Genomic DNA, 20,647 nt, shown 5'->3' with positions numbered 1-20,647 from the left:
AGAAGACTAAGAGGGGAGTTGAGGAGAGATTTTTTCACCCAGTGGGTGGTGGGAGTCTGGAACTCACTACCTAAAAAGATGGTTGAGTCAGAAACTCTCATAACATTTAAGAAGTATTTAGATGTTCACTTGCTTTGCCATAGCCTCCACGGCTATAGGCCAAGCACTGGAAAATGGTATTAATGTAGTCAGTTCTTTGTTGACTGGTGCAGACACAATGGGCTGAATGGCCTCTTTCCGTGCTGTAAACACCTATAAGTCTATGAATCTATGAGTTATTTACAAGAATATCTTAATTCACAACATATACATATATACGCAGGCCATGCAATTATAGATTAAGTCTCTGAGGTGGTTTTCTAATTTAGTTAGAGTGATGTAGCTCTACGACTTGAGAGTCTCCCACTGGATCAACATGATCAGGAACTGCAGCATCAGGGACATCCTTAGACAATGGCAGTTCAGAATTATTTAATTCAACAGAGACATCAAGTATGTCTATTCTAGGTTGATCGGTCACCTTGGGGATTAAAGGTTCAGCATCAATTACAGGTGGAATAACTGGTTGTTGGAATGTCTCTCTACTTCTTAATGATCCATATGTTTTCGAACAATCCGGTCTTCCATTTCCACTTAGTATGACAAAGGTCCAGTTTCAGACACAATTATACCGGGATCCCAACTAGGACCATTTCCAAAATTTCATATGAAACAGTCTCTATCCACAGTAAATTTTCGAGCTTTGCTATGAATATTATGATTCACTTTCTGACTACTCTGGTTCTTCTGTACCTTCTCCTATAAGTTTGGAAACACCAGACTTGCACAAAGGCGGCCTTTCATCAGTAATTCAGACGGTGTTGACCCCATAGTTGCTGGAGGAGTCTTGATAATTGAGAAGAAAATGTGAAATTCTACTTTCTAATGTTTCTTCAGATAACTTGTTCATTCCGGTTTTGAAGGTTTGCACTGCTCTTTCTGCTAACCCAACGGATGAGGGATGATATGGTGCTGTTTTAATATATTTCATTGCATTTAAACTCATGAATCTCTGAGATTCCATACTAGTGAAGATTGTACCGTTATCTGAAACAATGACTTTTGGTAGGCCATGTGCGCTAAAACATTGATGCAGCTTTTCAATAGTTGTACAGGATGTTGGTGATCTAATTTCATACACATCCATCTGCTTAGAATGATCAATAAAATATGGTACCTAAAAATGGACCGACATAGTCTATATGTAGTCTAACCCAGGGTCGACTATGCTGCTCCCACAAATGCAGTGGAACTGAAATGGGCAACTACTATTGTTGCTGACACTGGAAACAGTGTTTAAACATTTTTTTCTATATCACTGTCTATACCTGGCCACCAGACATAGCTTTGTGTGAGTACCTTCACCTTCGATATGCCTGGGTGCGCACTGTGAAGCTCTGTCAAGAGGGGTTCTCGTCCTTGCAAAGGGACAATGACTCTTGCTCCCCATAACAAGATTCCAGCTTGATAACAACTCATTTTTATGGGCATAGAATAGTCTTATCTCCTCAGAGACTGGTGCACTTGACCACCCTTGCAATACCTGGTTTCGGACTTTTGATAAAATTGGATCCCGGTTTGTCCAATTCTTAATTTGCTTCGCACAGACCTGCAAGGAGTCCAGGAAATTCAACACAAGCACAACTTCTTGTGAACGCGAGCATGTGTAATGCTATCTGGTAACGAAAGACAACTGAGGGCGCCTGCATTGCTATATGCACAGCCGTATGGTGCATAAAGGTGTACTCATATGCTGACAAAATCAAAGCCTATTGCTGAATTCTGGCAGAGGCTATCGGCGGAATTGCTTTATCTTCACTAAATAAACCAACAGTGACTTGTGATCTGACACTATGGTGAAATGTCGACCATGCAAATATTGATGGAATTTCATTACTCTAAATATTATAGATAAGCCTTCATTTTCAAGCTGTGAATAATCCTTCTCAGCTGCTGAAAGGGTTCTGGAGTCACAGCCTATCGGCCTTTCAGAACCATCTTCCATCCTGTGGGACAACACCGCTCCCGCACCATAGGGAGATGCAACACAGGTTAATATTAATTCTTTTGATGGGTCATAGTGTACTAGTAAACAGGAGTGTAAAAGCTTCTTGACTTTTACAAAGACTACTTCTTGGTGCACCTTCCATGACCATCGATGGTTCTTTTTCAATAATAAGTGTAATGGGGCTAACACTGTTGACAAATTTGGCAAGAAGCAACAGTAATAATTTATCCTTCCCAAAAAAGACTTGAGTTCAGTGACACGGGTAGGAGAGGGCACCTCCTTGATTGCCCTGACTTTCTCCTCTGCTGGATGCAACCCCTTGGGCATCCACTCAAATACCCAAGTCACTTGGAAAAAACACCACTTTCTTCAATCGTACACCAGCTCCCAAAAATCTCCTTAAAACCTCTTCTGGATTGGCCAAATGTTCAGCTTCCGTTGATCCTGTGATTAGGACGTCATCCAGGTTTCACTACTACTTGGGGAAGTCCTTGCAATAGGCTTCCCATGGTCCTTTGGAAGGCTGCACAGGCAGATGATACACCAAAGGGCAGGTGTATATATTTGTACAGGCCCTTGTTCGTGTTGATTGTTACATACCCTCTAGATGCGCTGTCCAGCTCTAGCTGTTGGTATGCATAGCTGATGTCCTGTTTGGTATAGGGTCTTCCTCCTGCAAGCTTAGTGTACAAATCTTCTATCCTGAGGATAGGATATTTATCTAGTTTAGCAGCCTTGTTCACAGTTAATTTGTAGCCTCCACAGATGCAAACAGTTTGATCTGCTTTCATCACAGGGACTATGGGCACTGCCTATTCTGAAAATTAGACTTATTGGATTGTGCCTAACTTCTCCCAAGGGGCACAATTCTGCATCCACCCTCTCCTTTAGGGCATAAGGCACAGGTCTGACCTTAAAGAACCAGGGTGTTGCCTCCGAATCTACATATATTTTTGCTTTTAGGCCTTTTATCTTTCCCCAATTTGTCATGATATACTCTGTCGCACTTCCTTAACAACTCAGGAATTCCTCCTGTTCTAACTTGAAAAATTTCTGACCAGTTGAGCTTAATTTTTTGTAACTAATCATGGGCCAGAAGGCTAGGTCCTTCAACTGTTACAACAATCACTGGAAGTTGGGCTGTCTGTTGCCTGTAGGATACAGGTACACGGGCGATGCCTTTCACCTGTATTGTCTCTTCAGTGTATGTTTTCAGCTGAGCTGTGGTCTTGTCCAGGTTCAGAGGCTGGGTACCTTCACTTGGGTATTTAAATGTGTGTTCTCACACCACTGTGGCCAATACTCCTGTGTCAACCTAAATGACTAGAGGCTTCCCATTCACTTGAAGGGTGACAGTGACTGGTTCAGTTTTCACTGCCTTGAGATTTTATAGGGAATAGATATCAGTATCAGCAGCTGCTGGCTCAGTTATATTGTGCACTTCAATCACCTTGGTCTGCTGTCTGATTGGCTGTCTTGATGACACTGCATTGCTTTATAACATGCCCTTTGTTATGACAGTTGTTGTGTTCTGCCTCTTTAAATCTGCAGGTTCCCGGTACATGGTTACCCCATCTCGGTAACAGATTAATTTCTGAATCACTGGTGAGATGCTACCAGTGTGCCTTTTTGTTTTTTGAGCAGTAGAGACTGTCACCTACTTTGCGGCCGTCTCTCTGGTTTTTGTGCCACGCCTGGTAGCAGGTTCCTGCCCCAACTGAAGAATGGCACCATGTTATACGCTCTGCAAAGCCTGCGAGTCCCCCTCCGCGCTCTCCATTGCTAGCGCTATTTCCATAGCGTGCTTCAGGTCATTATTAACTTCTGCAAGTAAACCGTGCTGAATGGCATTGTCGTGTACACCACAAACCAACTGGTCCCACAACATGTCATTAAGTGAATCTCCGAAGTCGCAGTGCTCAGTTAACTGTTTCAACTTTGCGATATAAGTTGCGATTGACTCACCCGGGGCCCTTACTCTGGAGTTGAACTTATGTCTCTGTGTAATCACCGATGACTTCGGCTGAAAATGTGTCTTCACTAGGTCTTTCCGCTCGTTAAAAGATTTGGAATTGGGCGTATTCGGGGCAGTCAGGCTATGGATGAGATTATATATCTTGCTACCACAGTCACTTAAAAAAATTGCTTTCTGCTTCCCCTCCACTGTTATTTCATTCACCACAAGGTAAAAACCTAGGCGCTCTATGTACTGGCTCCAGTCGTCCATGGATGCGTCATATGGGTCGATTCTGCCAAAGAGTGGCATGGCTGGTGAGTATACTTTCTTTTCTTAAGAACTGATGTACTCGCATTCAGGAGGTGAGGTGCAGCGTCGGAGTTATTTATCTTTGTCGCCAATTGTAATAAACTTGGTGTACCAGACAGCTTTCTTACTTGAAACAGATAACTTTATTTACAGAGCTCTTGAACAAGCTACATGCTTGAACCAGGTCCATGACTAGAAAGCTCCACCCCTAAGATTACCCACGCTTAGGGCTGATTCGTCAGCACAATCACGTGACTCCTAAAACGGTAGGAAAGGTTTTATCCACAATCACTACACTGGTCATCCCTAGTGCTTCATGTGCTGCCCCTCCCAGTTTGACTTTTGGGGGTGGTAGGTTCAATAAAACCCTCAAAGATCCGTATTTCAGCAAATCTTTGTGGTTAAGTTGTTAATTCAACCAATTAGAAAAATGTGACATCTGATTTATTTTTCCCTGCTCAAGAGAGATTTAATATGACACCCACAGATTTAATTTAATATGTTTTTTATTTCTATCTTTATACCTGCAATACTCATCCATCGGTCGCACTCATCTGTAGTCTTCAGTTATTGCAGAGCCATGGGTTTTATTATCCAGCTGTGTTCAGGTAATTTCACTAGCACTGAAACACAGCAGAGTAGGTCACTTATGATGGTTTGACTGTCTTATTATTTCTACATACTGAACAAAAACTGCACGAGTTGTATGAAGTCCCAATAAATGGCTGAATAAGTGGGTGAAAGCATGGATTGCTATCTCGAAGTTCAGCTGATGCATGTAAATAATGTCATGTGAATCACTTGGTTTGCAACTTTATAAATAGGACGGTAATTTGTCATTGTCAAACCTCAGCTAAAACTGCCTTTAAGCCTAGTTATGTAAAATGGTGATAGTTGGACATTATACTGCATGTTGTAAAGTGGATAAATGAGCAGGATGTTTTCAAATCACGCCTTATTTATAATGATTTATTAATTATTTATTAGCACAGCTGTTCTACACTAATCTAATAATTTGGATTATTATAAACATAGGGAAAAAAATAACAATTTATTGTCTTGGTTTCTTTAAGGAAAAGGCTCAGTGAAAGTGTTTTGCCCTGCTCAGAATGCAGTTGAAGAGGCTGCACGGTCAAACAATTGCTAAACCAATGCTAAACTAGTTGGTGAGTCTGTCATTTCTTTCAACAAATTATGAAACCAGTTCAAGTGTAGACACTTCCCTGTCAAAACATGATGCTGCTCATTGCCACACTGTTTAGAAACAGAATCTGAATGTAGTGAAATTAAAATTCAATTTTTTTTTTATTTGGTGTAACAAAACAGGACTTTTTTTAAACTAACACCTTGCATAGAGTGCCCCCCCTCCCCACTCACCTTCCCCAATTTAAGTGACCTACTCAAGATGTAATGGCATTATGAACAAGACTTGAAAAGCAGATTCTATGCACAATGGACTCTGGGCATTTCCAAAACTTTATGACACGTAAACTGGAAAAAACTAATGCCTGCTGATGGCCCTTTTTTTCTATAATTTTTTTTGTTGAGTTAGATGTATAGGCATGTTTTGAAACCACTGTTATGACATGGCAGTTGATGTGTGCCAGGCAGACCAAACCCATGAGGGAAACTTGGTGGTGCTATCACAACGGGTTTTGCGATTTGCATTTATTATGAGATGTGTGCACTGAATTCAGAAGTAATGAGTCCACCCAGAGCTTCAGAGATTTTTTTTTTAATTAATTAAAATATTTATTAGCAAAATAAAAGATTTAAAGTATATACATCAGACTACAATTACTATTATAACAAATCCTAAAATCCCTAATTGACCTGGCTCCAAGTTTCACACTCCTTTTGAGGCAACAGTCCAAAATAGATTTCAGATTTAAAACAAACTCAGCAAGTTAACACAGTATCCAATTGGCAATGCAATTCCAAATGGCTTCCTTCAGTTATTTTACATAGCAGACTTGTGTACAAATGGTTGGAGGCTTCATAAAGGCTGTTTTACACACTCCTGTTAGATCTTACCAAGGCCTTCTCCCACATAGCCTTTCATTCTCCTTTATATATGTTTCTCTCTTTTTAATATGTAAAGTCTATTGTTCCATACGCCTTTGAAACTGTATCTTCCTCATAATATAAAAACGTTCATGTTGCCAATATTGTCAGTAACTTTTGGGACAATAAACACACTCCTTAGCCTTGCTTATCTGGCTAGTTGTAAATAGACTAAGATCCCTTTGAAATCCAAAAATCCCTTCATTTATCTAAAAATGCAAATTCCCTTCACATCTGACATGCTAAGCCAGCATTCATGTTTACTCATTAGCATGTGAAGCACATTTCTATACCTAGCTTCTTTTGATGATTCCAAGCTTGCAATCTACTTGACTCCAAATGTAAGTAAATCACACAGAGATACCCAACTATACTTACTCCCATAAACCTACTTCACAATAAACCTGAAAAATATTAAGAAAATTATTATTCTTTTGTCACACATATTTCGATTGGTCACAGCTTGCGAGAGAATAGGCTTTGGTGTTGGTGAAGTTAGCTGTGCACTGGAAGCAATTTAAGGGTCAAGGCACTTTCTGTTCCAGGGATTCACTTGGGCTAGGGATGATATGGGTGCTCTCCTTGGGTGCATTAACTGTTCTTGTCTGACCTTATTTAACTGCAAATAGTAACCAGCTCTGAAGCAAAACAGAATTTATCTAAGCACTGTGATTGAAAGGTTTGAATCTTTTGTAGACTGTACATAGTTATTGACAGAAAATATAGAAAGGTGTTTATAACTACTGAATCAAAAGACTGATCAGGATGGGAGTAACTTTAGTTCAGATTTTATATTGGTGCATAATATGCTTGCAATGGTTTATAGTAATCTTTATTTCTACTGGCATTTTTCAGCTTGTCCTCCTCGTGTGACAGAGACACCATGTTCAAACCCGCCTTAGTAGGAGATTTGGAGAATCAGTGCTCAGGTGTTCAATAATTAAAGGAATATGAATTATAATCAAGAGTTTGCTCCTATTTGAACAGTGGAACTGAAGAAAAGTAAATATATCTTTAATGCAATTAACTACAGAGTTTTCACCCAGAAGAGCATTTTTACCATTAATACTGCAATGGCTACTAATATTCCATTTAATTGTAACAGTCTGAGATCAATAACAGCTTGACTGACATCATGGTCAGAAATTAATAAAAATCTGCACAGATGGAAAGAAGCCAAGTTACTTTTGATCTGAAGGTCATAGGGTTTACCTTCCTGAACAGTAACACTAGTTCTATACCTTTTCTTGACAACTGTGTATGTTAAAGGACACATTTGTGTTTGAATACAACAGTCAGTGGTTTAAATTTGTCATGCTGTTCCAGATGTGTCCTTCAAAACTCGCCAGCTAGCAGGAGAAGCCTTCATTTATCTTTTTTCTCTTTCTTTGCTCTCCTGACAAATCAATTCTTCGTCATCTATTCCATGCTGCGAACACTATTAACCTCATTTCAGATATTTCAACCTGAGGACAACTCAGGATATACAAAACCCTTAGTTCATCCCTTATCATATCCCAGGCAATAAAAACAGGTTCACTACCAAACAGAGTAGAACAGCATTACTACAATTGCTTATTGTTTCAGATCAATGAGATGCAACGTGTTTGACAAGAGCTGGAATGCACCCTCAGTATCTTAGGGACTTAAAGATATTGCATACACTTTTTAAAGAAAGATGAGAGAAAACAGTTTTAATTTTCTGACACTTCCCCTCTGTGTAATAGCATTTTAGTCACTACTCACTATCTCCCTTGTTTGCACGGTCAGATCAGAAACTCACCTAATCACACGTGAACCTGAGTTCTGGCACACCTCTTCAGACTTTCCTTTTCTTTCCATTTTTCCCATGTTCTGTTACTTCCCCTTTCTTTTAAAACCATTTCTGTCTCTCCTAGTATCTTCCAATGTTCATTGTGTATTTCCATTGTCTTTTGGAGTTTATTGTTATTAAGCTTAACGATTATTTTCAACAATGCAATGTTTTGAAGCATTAGATTTTTACAAGTTACTAATAGAGCTAACTTTTGTCATTATGTATTTCTAGAATAAAAATGTAAATGAATCTGGTCTGTAATATGATGAGAAAAGTTCTTAATACTTCTTAAGGAGGAGGGGATGTATTTTCAATACAGAATGTCCCTCTTTCCTCTTTTCATGTATTCAAATGAGCCTTTCGGAACTCTCCTAACTGGCAGGAGAAATCATCATTTCAATTTATTTTTCACCATACTTTTCCAGCAAGCCTTTCTGATTCATTAAAGTATTTAATTGCTGTCATCACATGAGAAAAGCTGCCAGCAACACTGTCCTTTTAAGAAATTTATGTCCTGGACAGTTCAAGTCACCTTACTTCAGCTCTGTCCCGGAGTATGTTCTTGTAGTTTTTTGGCGGTACAGGACTTGAGTATTACTGAAAAAAATACATTTTGGCGATACCTTTTGTCTTGCACTCATCAGGACAATCGCAAGAATACCAATGTCGGAGGAAGCAACAACTTTATACTGTATGAGAAGAGAGTGCTGATTGGTTGGCAAGTGGACTCTGGTAGAGGTATTGCCATGGAGAGTACAACAGTTAATGGCGACTGACAGTTAACTACTGAGCATTGTTTGAAAGTTAAACCAGGCAGTTTGACCCTGAATGGTCAAGGCATTGCCCTGAGGAATGAACCAGCGAATGGCTATCACTTATTTTGTTTAGCTGAAACAGGCACAATATGTGTACATGTTCTTTCTGTCTGCAAAGAACAGGGCCCTGTGTATTAATATATCTAGCTTCCAGTACATGCAAATATGCCAGTGTACACGCAGTGTAGCACATTTGGGTGTACTAGAAGCTAGATATATTAATACATAGGACCCTGTTCTTTACAGACAGAAAGAACATGTACACACATTGTGCCTGTTTCAGCTAAACAAAATAAGTGATAGCCATTCACTAGTTCTTCCTTCAGGGCAGTGCCTTGACCAATCAGAGTCAAGCTGCCTGATTTAAATTTTAAACGATGCTTGGCAGTTAACTGTCATCATTAACTGGTGCATTCTCCATGGCAACGCCTCTACCTATCAGAGTCCACTTGCCAACCAATCAGCACTCTCTTCTCATACAGTATAAAGTTGTTGCTTCCCCTGACCTTGGTATACTTGTGATTGTCCTGATGAGTGCAAGACAAAAAGCTTCGACAAAATGTCTTTTTTCAGTGATACTCAAGTATGTTCTTAATTTGGCAAGAATTGCTCTTTTGGTTCTCGCACCATTTACAGGTTACTCATTTTTTACACATTGTTCAACTCCCTTCCAGTGGTTCTTGAGCTCATTATGAAACTTTCTTTGAAGTTGTATTGAGTTTGTCCTGGTTTAAAAGCTCTTCTGCCCTAATGTACTTACACTATATGTGAAGCACTGTCCTCTGGCTACTATAATTGTGCCAACCCCAGGCAACCTCCATTTTCATCACTGGCTCATTTCAGCTGCTGAATTTAACATTCCCATTCTAATGCAGAGAAAATAGTTTCATTATTAATGGAACACTCAGGATTAAAGCTCTGTGAAGCCCAAGTAGGGTTGGGGCTGTGACAAGTGTGTGCAAAAAGCTTCCATTTTAATGGAACTAGCCATAGGTTGCAGCTCATTTTCAATGGCTGAGGGTGTTGCACTACAAGAGTCTTTAAGTACATTCCCAGAGGAGAGTCCTTACCTGACAATTTACTCTAAGAAGAGCGCTGCTGTGGAAGGGCAGGCTATGGAGCCTGAACTCTGTTGGAGCTTAGGATTGGGATCAACTGGAATTCAAATCTATTCAGAATCTATCCTAGCTGTCAGAAGTCAGAGCTGATTAGCACCAACCAGCAAATGGACTGTCTAGTAACTCAATCAATCAATGGCAGACTGAAGGCTGAACCATGAGCGGGCTCAATTTCAGACACATGTTGGTGGTTATATGGGAAGGAAAGATGTCTTGCCAACTGCCACACAATCCACCGTGGAACATAGCATGACTGGTGTTCATTTCTAAAGGAACAGTCATGCAAATGTTCCTTGCCCACGCTTATTTCTGTGTCGAATGTGAGAGTAGAAGAGTGATTCTCTGTTGACCTGGACCTCAAGACTCTAAAATAAAAGGAAAATTCTGCAGGTGCTGAAAATCTGAAAGAAAAACGAAAAATGCTGGAAAAACTCAGCATGTCTGGTGGCATCTGTGAAGTGGGAAATAGAGTTAATGTTTCGAGTCCATATGACTCTCCTTTAGAACTCATTTTGGACTTGAAACGTTAACTCTGTTTCTCTCTCCACAGATGCTGCCAGACCTGCTGAGCTTTTCCAGAATTTTCTGTTCTTCCAGCACTTTCTGTTTTCATTTACTCAAGATTCTACACGTCAAAAAGAATTAAACTTTGAATTTCTCCTAGTCAGTATTACCTTCTAATGGATTGTGCTCCAGCATTGCATGTAAGTAGTTGCATGAAAATAGAAGATAGCAAAAGTAGAGGTTATAAAACCTGAGCCCTGGGAAGAATCCATCTCATTCAATGGGAATGTGCTTAAAGATTCATTTAGTACAAAATCCTTAGCCATTGAAAGTGCGCTGAAACCTATGTCACACTTGTCACAGCCCCAACCCTGCTTGGGCTTTACAGAGCTTTAAGTATGAGTGTTCCTTTAATAATGAAATTATTTTTTCTGCATTTGTAACAGAATTTGAAAGCAGATGTTGTATAAGAATGTGGCTAATGTTGTATGAGATTATGATTAGTTGTATCTCAACCAAGATTAAACAATAAAATAGATGACTTTCAGTCTTCAATTTCTGCAGTGCCTATTTTATTTTTACTACCCTTATCACAACATAGCACACACTGAAGTTGTTGTTTCTGCAAAATGATTGCTTTTTTTTGTGTAACAAGAGAACATCATGTTGTTACAATCAGCAGCAAAGGGGTAGAACGGCTCCCTCTTTTCCCACACCTCATTTGACCATAGCAGGGTATCTTTTAAAAGGATGTGCTGGAAATTCAGTGAGTATTTAACTATTTATTGTACTTAACACCCTGGTGCAAATAAAAAGCCCTCTGACTCTCTCAGACACATACATTCAAATGCTCACACACACATAGACACAAAGGGCAGAATTTTCTGCCTGTCGGGTGGGCAGGCCTGACCCAATCGTGGGTGGGCGCAGAGCCGATTGGCGCCAGCGATCGGGGCCACGCCACCATTTTGCGTGGGTGGGCTAATTAAGGCCCGCCCAGCGTGACGTCCGCCGGGAAGCGCTACGCGCTCCCTGTGCGAGCGGAGGGGGGGGATTCACTAAAATTGAGAGTGCGCTCTTTCACGCATGCGCACGAAAGAGCACACATCTCCCTGAGGCTAAGTGCTGCCTCAGGGAGATCACTGGCACTTTTAAAAATATTAAAAATAGAGAAAAGGAAAATCCCTTACATGTCCCCTCATGTGACAATGTCACATGAGTTGGGACATATTCATAATTTACAGAACAACTTAATTACAATTTTTAAAACCCTACATGAAACCTCATCCCGCCCGCGGATGAGTTTTCATGTTTTTCTAGTTGCAGCCAGGGCTCCTGGCCTGCCCGCCAACCTTAAGGTTGGATGGGCAGGTCCTTTAATTGGTTCCTTCAATTGGCCATTGACAGGTCGGTGGGCGCACAGCTGATTTTGCTGCGCCCCCACCTTCCTGAAAATTTAAATGGGGCGCGGTGACGTTGGGAGTTCCGCCCAACGTCATCCCGCATCATGTTACGCGTTGGCGAGTGGGCCCTGCCCCTGCTCACCGACGGCAAAATTCTGCCCATAGACACACACAAGTAACTTACAAAGTGGGAGGTTAGTTTAAGTAGTTTCTTAAAGTCCAATAAGAGTCAATGGTATACAGGTCTTGTAGATTGATGACTTGGATGGTTCAGGCTGGGCTTGATCATCCCTCTGGATTTAGCAACGACCTGACTTAAAGATGTTGACGGATGAGTTATCTCTTTGGCTCTGAAGGCAGCAGCTGTTCAGGTTGATTCTTAACACGCTGCCTGCAGCATGTGGATGGCCAAACAACAGGCAGGTCCCCAGCTCGTAGGATAGATGGAGAGAGTGTCCATTCAGGAACCTCCTTCTGTTCCATGTCTGGCCTGGAGAACCGGTTTCTTAAAAAGCACAAAAGAGGGTTAGATGGCGCATCACATGATTCACTCTCGCCAATTGATCAGTTACCTAAATATCGTGTCCCAGCCAGTAGACAGGAAGGAAAGAATATATATATATATATATGTATATATCTATGTCAACATGACTACTTTATAAAATTATTATTTTTATTTTAAAAATGGACAAGGCTTTACCCTGACTTGTTACTAGATTTGCAGGGGGATGGGAACCAGAGTGTTAGAGCAGATAGTGAGGTGGAGGAGGATAAAGGTCAAGCGAGGAATGAATGTATAGACAGAAATCAAAGGTTTGCATGGGATAGAAATGTTCTCAAGTGCATCTATTTCAATGCAAGGAGTATTGTCGGAAAGGCAGATGAGCTTAGGGCATGGATTAAGACATTATTGCTATTAGTGAGACTTGGTTGCAGGAGGGGCAGGACTGGCAGCTCAATGTTCCGGGATTCCGTTGTTTCAGATGTGATAGAGGGGGAGGGATGAAAGGGGGAGGAGTGGCATTGCTAGTCAGGGAAAATATCACAGCTGTGCGTAAGCAGGACAGCCCGGAGGGCTCGTCTACAGAGGCCATATGGGTGGAGCTGAGGAACGGGAAAGGTGTGACCACACTAATAGGGTTGTATTACAGACCGCCCAATAGTCAGAGAGAATTGGAGGAGCAAATCTGTAAAGAGATAGCAGACCGATGTAAGAAACAGAAAGTTGTGATAGTAGGAGATTTTAACTTTCCACATATTAACTGGGACTCCCACACTGTAAAAGGGCTGGATGGCTTGGAGTTTGTCAAATGTGTTCAGGAAAGTTTTCTAAATCAATGTATAGAGGTACCAACGAGAGAGGATGCAATACTTGATCTCCTATTAGGGAACCAGACAGGTCAGGTGACAGAAGTATGTGTAGGCGAACATTTTGGGTCCAGTGACCACAATGTCATTAGTTTTAAGTTAATTATGGATAAGGATAGGTCTGGTCCTCGAGTTGAGATTCTAAATTGGAGTAGGCCAATTTTGTGGAAATGAGAAAGGATCTAGGAAGAGTGGATTGGGATAAGTTGTTTTCTGGCAAGGATGTGTTCAGTAAGTGGAAGGCATTCAAAGGCGAAATTTTGAGAGTGCAGAGTTTGCATGTTCCTGTCAAGATTAAAGGCAAAGTTAACAGGCATAGGGAACCTTGGTTTTCAAGGGATATTGGCGATCTGGTTAAGAAGAAGAGAGGTGTATAGCAGGTATAGGCAACAAGGAGCAAATAAGGTACTTGTAGAGTTTAGAAAATGTAAGAAAATACTAAAGAAGGAAATCAGGAAGGCAAAAAGGAGACATGAGATTGCTTTGGCAGATAATGTGAAGGTAAACCCGAAGGGTTTCTACAAGTATATTAAAAGTAAAAGGATAGTAAGGGACACAATTGGTCCCCTTGAAGATCAGAGTGGTCATCTATGTGTGGAGCCTCACAAGATGGGGGAGATCTTAAACAGTTTTTTTGCATCAGTATTTACTCAGGAAACTGGCATAGTGTATAAGGAAGGAAGGGAAACAAGCAGTAGTGTCATGGAACATATAGAGATTAAAGAGGAGGAGGTGATTGCTGCCTTACAGCGAATAAAGGTAGATAAATTTCCCGGGCCTGACATGATATTCCCTCGGACCTTGAGGGAGACTAGTGTAGAAATTGCAGGGGCCCTGGCAGAAATATTTAAAATGTCCTTAGCCACCGGTGAGGTGCCGGAGGATTGGAGGGTAGCTCATGTTGTTCCGTTGTTTAAAAAGCTCCAAAAATAAACCAGGTAATTACAGGCCAGTGAGCCTGATGTCAGTAGTAGGTAAATTATTGTAAGGTGTTCTGAGAGATCGGATATATAATTATTTGGACAGCCAAGGGCTGATTAAGGATAGTCACCATGGCTTTGTGCGTGGTAGGTCGTGTTTAACGAACCTTGTAGAGTTTTTCGAGGCGGTTACCAAGAAAGTAGATGAAGGAAAGGCTGTGGATGTTGTCTACATGGACTTTAGTAAGGCCTTTGACAAGGTCCCACATGGGAGGTTAGTTCAGAAGGTTCAGGCACTTGGTATCCATGGAGAGATTGTAAACTGGATTCGAAATTGGCTGTGTGGGAGAAGACAGAGAGTGGTAGTGGATGATTGCTTCTCAGACTGGAGGTCTGTGACTAGTGGTGTGCCTCAGGGATTTGTGCTGGGACCATTGTTGTTTGTTGTCTATATCAATGATTTGGATGATAATGTGGTAAATTGGATCAGCAAGTTTGCTGATTTCACTAAGATTGGAGGCATTGTGGACAGCGAGGAAGGCTTTCAAAGCTTGCAGAGGGATCTGGACCAACTGGAAAAATGGGCCAGAAAATGGCAGATGGAATTTAATGCGGAAAAGTGTGAGGTGTTGCATTTTGGAAGGACAAACCAAGGTAGGACGTATACAGTAAATGGTAGGGCACTGAGGAGTGCGGAGGAACAAAGGGATCTGGGAGTTCAGATACATAATTCCCTGAAAGTGGCATCACAGGTAGACAGGGTTATAAAGAAAGCTTTTGGCATACTGGCCTTCATAAATCAAAGTATTGAGTATAGGAGTTGGGATGTTATGGTGAGGTTGTATAGGACATTGGTGAGGCCAACTTTGGAGTATTGTGTGCAGTTCTGGTCGCCTAACTACAGGAAGGATATCAGTAAGATTGAAAGAGTGCAGAGAAGATTTACTAGGATGTTGCCGGGTCTTAAGGAGTTGAGTTACAGGGAAAGATTAAACAGGTTAGGACTTTATTCCTTGGAGTATAGAAGGATGAGGGGAGATTTGATAGAAGTTTACAAAATTATGAGGGGTATAGACAGAGTAAATGCGAGTAGGCTCTTTCCACTTAGATCAGGAGAGATAAACACGAGAGGACATGGCTTTAGGGTGAAAGGGGAAAGGTTTAGGGGTAACATTAGGGGGAACTTCTTCACTCAGAGAGTGGTGAGAGTGTGGAACGAGCTGCCATCCTACGTAAATGCGGGCTCACTCTTAAGTTTTAAGAATAAATTGGATAGATACATGGATGGGAGAGGTCTGGAGGGTTATGGACTGGGTGCAGGTCAATGGGATTAGCGGAATAATATTTCGGCACAGACTAGAAGGGCCGAGTGGCCTGTTTTCTGTGCTGTATTGTTCTATGGTTCTATGGTTATGACTCATACCAGAGGAATTTCTAACCTTCAGAAACCAGCAGGGACATTGTTATCTTTAAAGAGATGCTAATGCCCCTGTGACTTTATTTATTTATTGGGCTGAAACCACTGGTTCAATTTTACAAGACTGAAGGGGGCAGATTGTCAGGGGAAGCCAAACCATGCCCCATTTTTACAGCACCAGCTGCTGTATTCCGGTAAGTAGAGAGTTTAAAAGTCCTAAAGGTACTTTGAGAAGCTACAGAGATGGTAGATGTGTAAGGTAGGAGGCCGAGGGGGTAGTGTGGCAGGTGGATAAGGGGGTGGTGTGGCAGGTAAGTGAGTGAGGGGGTAGGGTGGTAGGTGGGTGTGTAAAGGAGTGGGATGGCAGGTGGGAGGGTGAAGGGGTGGGGTGGCAGGTGGGTGTGGTGGGGAGGATGGAAGGTGGGTGAGCGGGTAGGGCAGCAGGTGGGTGGGTAGGGTGGCAGGTGGGTGGGTCTGGGTGTTCAGAGGGTAGTTGGGTGGTGGGGGTCCTGGGGGAGTTGAGTGGTTGGTGGGTTAGTCAGGTCAAAGGGGTAGTCGGGTGGTTGTGGGGAGATTAGTTAGGTCGGGGAGCTAGTTGGGGGGTTCTGGAGGGTAGTTGGGTGGTCAGGGGAGTAGTCAGGTCGGGGAGGTAGTCAGAGGGTCTAGTGGGGAGTCAGTGTCAGTAGTATTGTTACAGTTAGAACTCGTTTTAATTCTTCAAAATTTTCCTGGGTAACTATTCTGGTAAGTGAGTCAGAACCATCCGAAGTCTCTGACTCTAACTCAGAGGTTCAGAGGCTTCCAGACTCAGGAGAATTGCCCATTGGAAATCCAAACTTCCTGGGCAATTCCCATATAGTTGGGCTTCTGAGGGGTCCCCCAGCACATATTGGGGAGCAACCCTGGGGTACGACCATCCAGAGATTGGAATTTCTGGGCCAATATGTTCCGTAGCACAATGAGATAAAATGCCTGTCCCTAATCCTCAGAATGAAGAGAGGCAACATAAAGCAGATGGTGCAATTGCAAAGCAGGGGCAGGAATAGAGACCTGGGATTTCACATACACAGAAGTTTGAAGGTGTCAAAGGCTGTTTAAAGGAAAAACAACCAGAATCCTTGGCTTTAATGTTAGAGACATGGAGTCCGAAATCAAGCGAGTTTGCTAAATCTGAATAAAATCATTGGCTAGACTTCAGATGGAATATTGTGTCTAATTGGCCAAATGAGTTCCTTTTGAGGTGTATCATTCTCTGATTATTAAGATACATGATGTAGTTCGGTCAATGTTGTTTGGCTCAAGCATTTGGGCTATTGCACTTTTTGAGATTTTCCAGGTCCACTTCTTGCTGATCTGAGCACTGGTTACTAGTCCTGTAATATTACCACTATATACCATAGCCTAAACATCCACCATTGAAATGTCTATACAGTAACCTGTGAACTACAATCATTGTGTGCTGCAATTTGCTCCATGTCAGAGTAAAGTGTCCCACGCAGAATCTTGTGGATACGATATGAGTCTCAGCCGCTAGCTGGAGAGTGGGTGAGACCCCCATGTTGCCTCTTTTCAGGAAGGCCCAATGCCCAATGCATCATGTGCCAATCAGGCACTTGACAGGCCAGCAGTGGGTCATCCCCTGGGTCAAGGACCCTGGGGACGGACGTGATGCCTGCTGAGAGCTGCTGGCGAATCAGAGCCTGTCAGCTCTTTAGCACTCAACAGCGTCACTGGGCAGGTGGTGGCTGCTGCTGGTACGACACCCACCCAAGGCCTCAGAGTGCTAAGAGACCCAGGCACAGGTGAATGATGGGAAAGGGGTTCACGGGATTAGGGGTCACATGGGAGGGGGTGGTGGCAGCAAGGACAGGGAAGATGGCACATAGCAGGCCTCCTCCTTCCCAATGCCAGGCCCCTTGATCAGGCCCCACCCCTGATGCCCACTGCCCTGGGAACCCCCAAGCAAAAATGCAAGTTCTCTCTGTATGGTGAGCCCCCCATCAGCTGCTGAGTTAATACCAGAAGTGGAGGGATGAGGCTCTTAAGTGAGCATTAATTTTGTTTTTTTCTTTATCCTTTCATGGGGTGTGGGTGTTGCTGGCAAGGCCAGCAGCTCTTGCCCATCCCTCATTGCCCTTGAAGGTCATTTCAGAGGCAACCCCATTGCTGTGGGCCTGGAACAACATGTAGTCCAGAACAGGCAAGGACAGCAGATTTCCTTCCCTAAGGGGACATTAGTGAACCAGATGGGTTTTTAAGAACAATTGATGATAGTTTCATGGTCACCATTACTGAAACTAGCTTCATAGTTCAGATTTATTAATTGAATTTAAATTCCACCAGGTGCCTTGATGGGATTTGAACCTACGTCCCCAGTGCAATAACCTGGGCCTTGGGATTACTAGTCCAGTGATACTACCACTATGCCATCATCAACCCCTGCCTGCAGGGCCTCATTGAGCTGGGTAGGTGATTCACGGGCCTAGCTGCCACAGACATAATTGGGGTGAAGGTGGGAAGGTGATGGGGTCCCCACCTGCCACACTCCCAACTGATTAAATGTCCCCCTGCTACCAAAGTTCTCACTGGGTGGGAGGGTGAATGGGCAAACAAGATTTCACCCATTGCACGTGGATGGAGCATGTGTGTGGACCTTTCCTGATCTTTTCATATGTTTGTATGTAAACATTGGCACCAATATCTGTGTTTAGGGGTGGGGTGAGGGGTTATGCACAGGAATTCTGGCAGTGTGGAGTTGGTGGGTGGCCTACAGATGTCTTTTACATTTTCTCTGCTGGTTTCTCACCCTGATTTACAGGCTGTCTGCTGGATGGGAATGTCTGCAGCACAAGGACACATCTGAGCAGAGAGCAGAAAGGGAGGTGGGGAGCGATTGCAATGGGGGAGCGGCCAGTGGTGATGGGAGATGGACAGAGGGGGAAAGGTAGTGGTGTGAGTGCAAAATGGTGAGAGGGAATTGGATGGTGCTCAGGGTATGAGATGGTGGTCAATGACGTAAGGATGAGGGCATCGCTGGCTAGGCCAGCATTTACTGTCCATCCCTATTTGCCCTTGAGAAGGTGGTGGTGAGCTGCCTTCTTGAAACGCTGTGGTCCCTGTGGTGTAAGTACACCCACAGTGCTGTTAGGGAGGAAGTTCCAGGATTTTGACCCAGTGACAGTGAAGGAACAGCGATATATTTCCAAGTCAGAATAGTGAGTGATTTGGAGGGGAACTTCCAGGTGGTGGTGTTCCCATGTGTCTGCTGCCCTTGTCCTTCTATATGGTAGTGGTTGCAGGTTTGGAAGGTGCTGTCTAAGGAGCCTTGGCGAAAGTGGAGCTGGAAGCGGGTAAGCCTTTTGGGCCAGGGAAACACTCCTGCTCCTCCTGGTCCACAAGCAAAGGAGTGCTGTAACCTCGTGGATTCAGTTTGATTGTACATGTTGGCAGTGCATTCCACACACCGATAACTTAATGCAGCTCTGCTTAGCGAGGAATCAGCCCTAAAAACATCAGCTCAGTAAACTGCCAGGAACTCATCCAAATCTCAGTACTGAGGGTCAAACATCATTCTCCAGGGAAAAATGAGTTTGTCTACAATGCCTTAAACACAGAAGTTGCCCATTCGCTTTTCCAGAATACAATATTTAAAAGGAGGCAAAGCTGACTGCGAATCTGACAATCTGCCACTGGGTGGCACCTTACTGAGCAACATTCACAGCCTGGTTTCAATAAACCACTGCAGTGCACAGTCGACACAAAGGGAAAACACTCAGAGCTCGTGTAATACTCTCTCATCTGTCACTTGAAATACCTGGTATTTCACAAGGCTGGAATTATTGTCAAGTTTGGTGGATTTTTTCATTTCATTTCATTAAGTCTTCTCTAAAGAGCTGTTAAATAGTAGAGTTCTAACGAAACCCATCAGCCTGCCCTGTTAATCCTGCCCTCCTCGCTCCACAGATACTGCCTGCACACGTTGAGCATTTTCAGTATTTTCTGCAGGGTGACAGTTGAATTTGCATTTATGATGCAGCATTTAACTGTGCATTTTGTTTCTGCCATTCCAAACCTCCTCCAATTAAGTATTGGTCTATGGTGATTACAGAATCCAAATGTACATACACTGCACTAAAAGGTCCCAATACCACCTACATTACCGGGGAGATGAAGGCCACGAAATCAACTTCTTAGTGCAGCCACAAAAGCCCCGAAGACCGACAATGACCCAGGCCATGATTCTGGCCACTGCCCACATGGCACCTTACTGCTGGAAAGGTGCCTGTGCAAGAGAGCCATGTGTGTGTCAGAAGCATGAGAAGGTCATTAGGAGCATTTTCCTAGCATCAGAGAGTTGTTCCATCACATTTTACATCTGGTTAACAATTGGTCTGTTTATGTCTGAACATCAGCGCTAAATACTCAGCTGAACAAACATTCAACAGCATTAAGGAGCCCTCACCAGCATTCATTAAAGGACCAATCACCAACTAAAGTGCTTTTGACTTACTTCCTGGAATACTGCGGTGTATTTTGTAGATGATTTACAGAGTTGCCATTGACTGCACCGCTGGTGCTGTGGGCCTGTGGGGTCAATGGGGATAGGTACAGCAACCACAACAGCTGCCATTCCAGCAATGTGCAGTTGGTGTTTGAGCATGCACAGTGTTGGTGAATGGCAGCTACCCTGACAGCAGCCAAGGTGCCTTCATTATGAGGAATTCTGATATTCCTTTGTCTTTGGGCCTCCACAGAGAGGCAGAGGGTGGCTTCTTGAGGGCAAAGTACAGGTGGCTAATGGCTCACCCTTTCCCAACTGACCAGGCGAGGATAACAATGTACATCTCAAGCCATGGCACCACCAGGAACATCGCAGAGCAGATCAGCAGCATGCTGAAGCAACACTTTG

General features: G+C 42.9%; 1 long non-coding RNA gene across 1 annotated transcript in view; it reads right to left on the bottom strand.

Annotated features, from left to right (window-relative positions):
* Positions 1-11,206: 11,206 nt before the first annotated feature.
* The window catches only part of LOC144691210 (uncharacterized), a 98,428-nt gene continuing 88,987 nt past the window's right edge, over positions 11,207-20,647 (bottom strand). Inside the window, exon 3 of the long non-coding RNA XR_013579061.1 lies at positions 11,207-12,538. This is a non-coding gene — a long non-coding RNA (uncharacterized LOC144691210). The remainder of the gene's footprint in view (positions 12,539-20,647) is intronic.

This window comes from Cetorhinus maximus, chromosome 15 (assembly GCF_964194155.1).
Source record: "Cetorhinus maximus chromosome 15, sCetMax3.hap1.1, whole genome shotgun sequence".
Lineage (NCBI taxonomy): Eukaryota > Metazoa > Chordata > Chondrichthyes > Lamniformes > Cetorhinidae > Cetorhinus > Cetorhinus maximus.
Note: the sequence above shows the minus strand (reverse complement) of the source record. Positions and strands in the feature narration are given on the sequence as shown.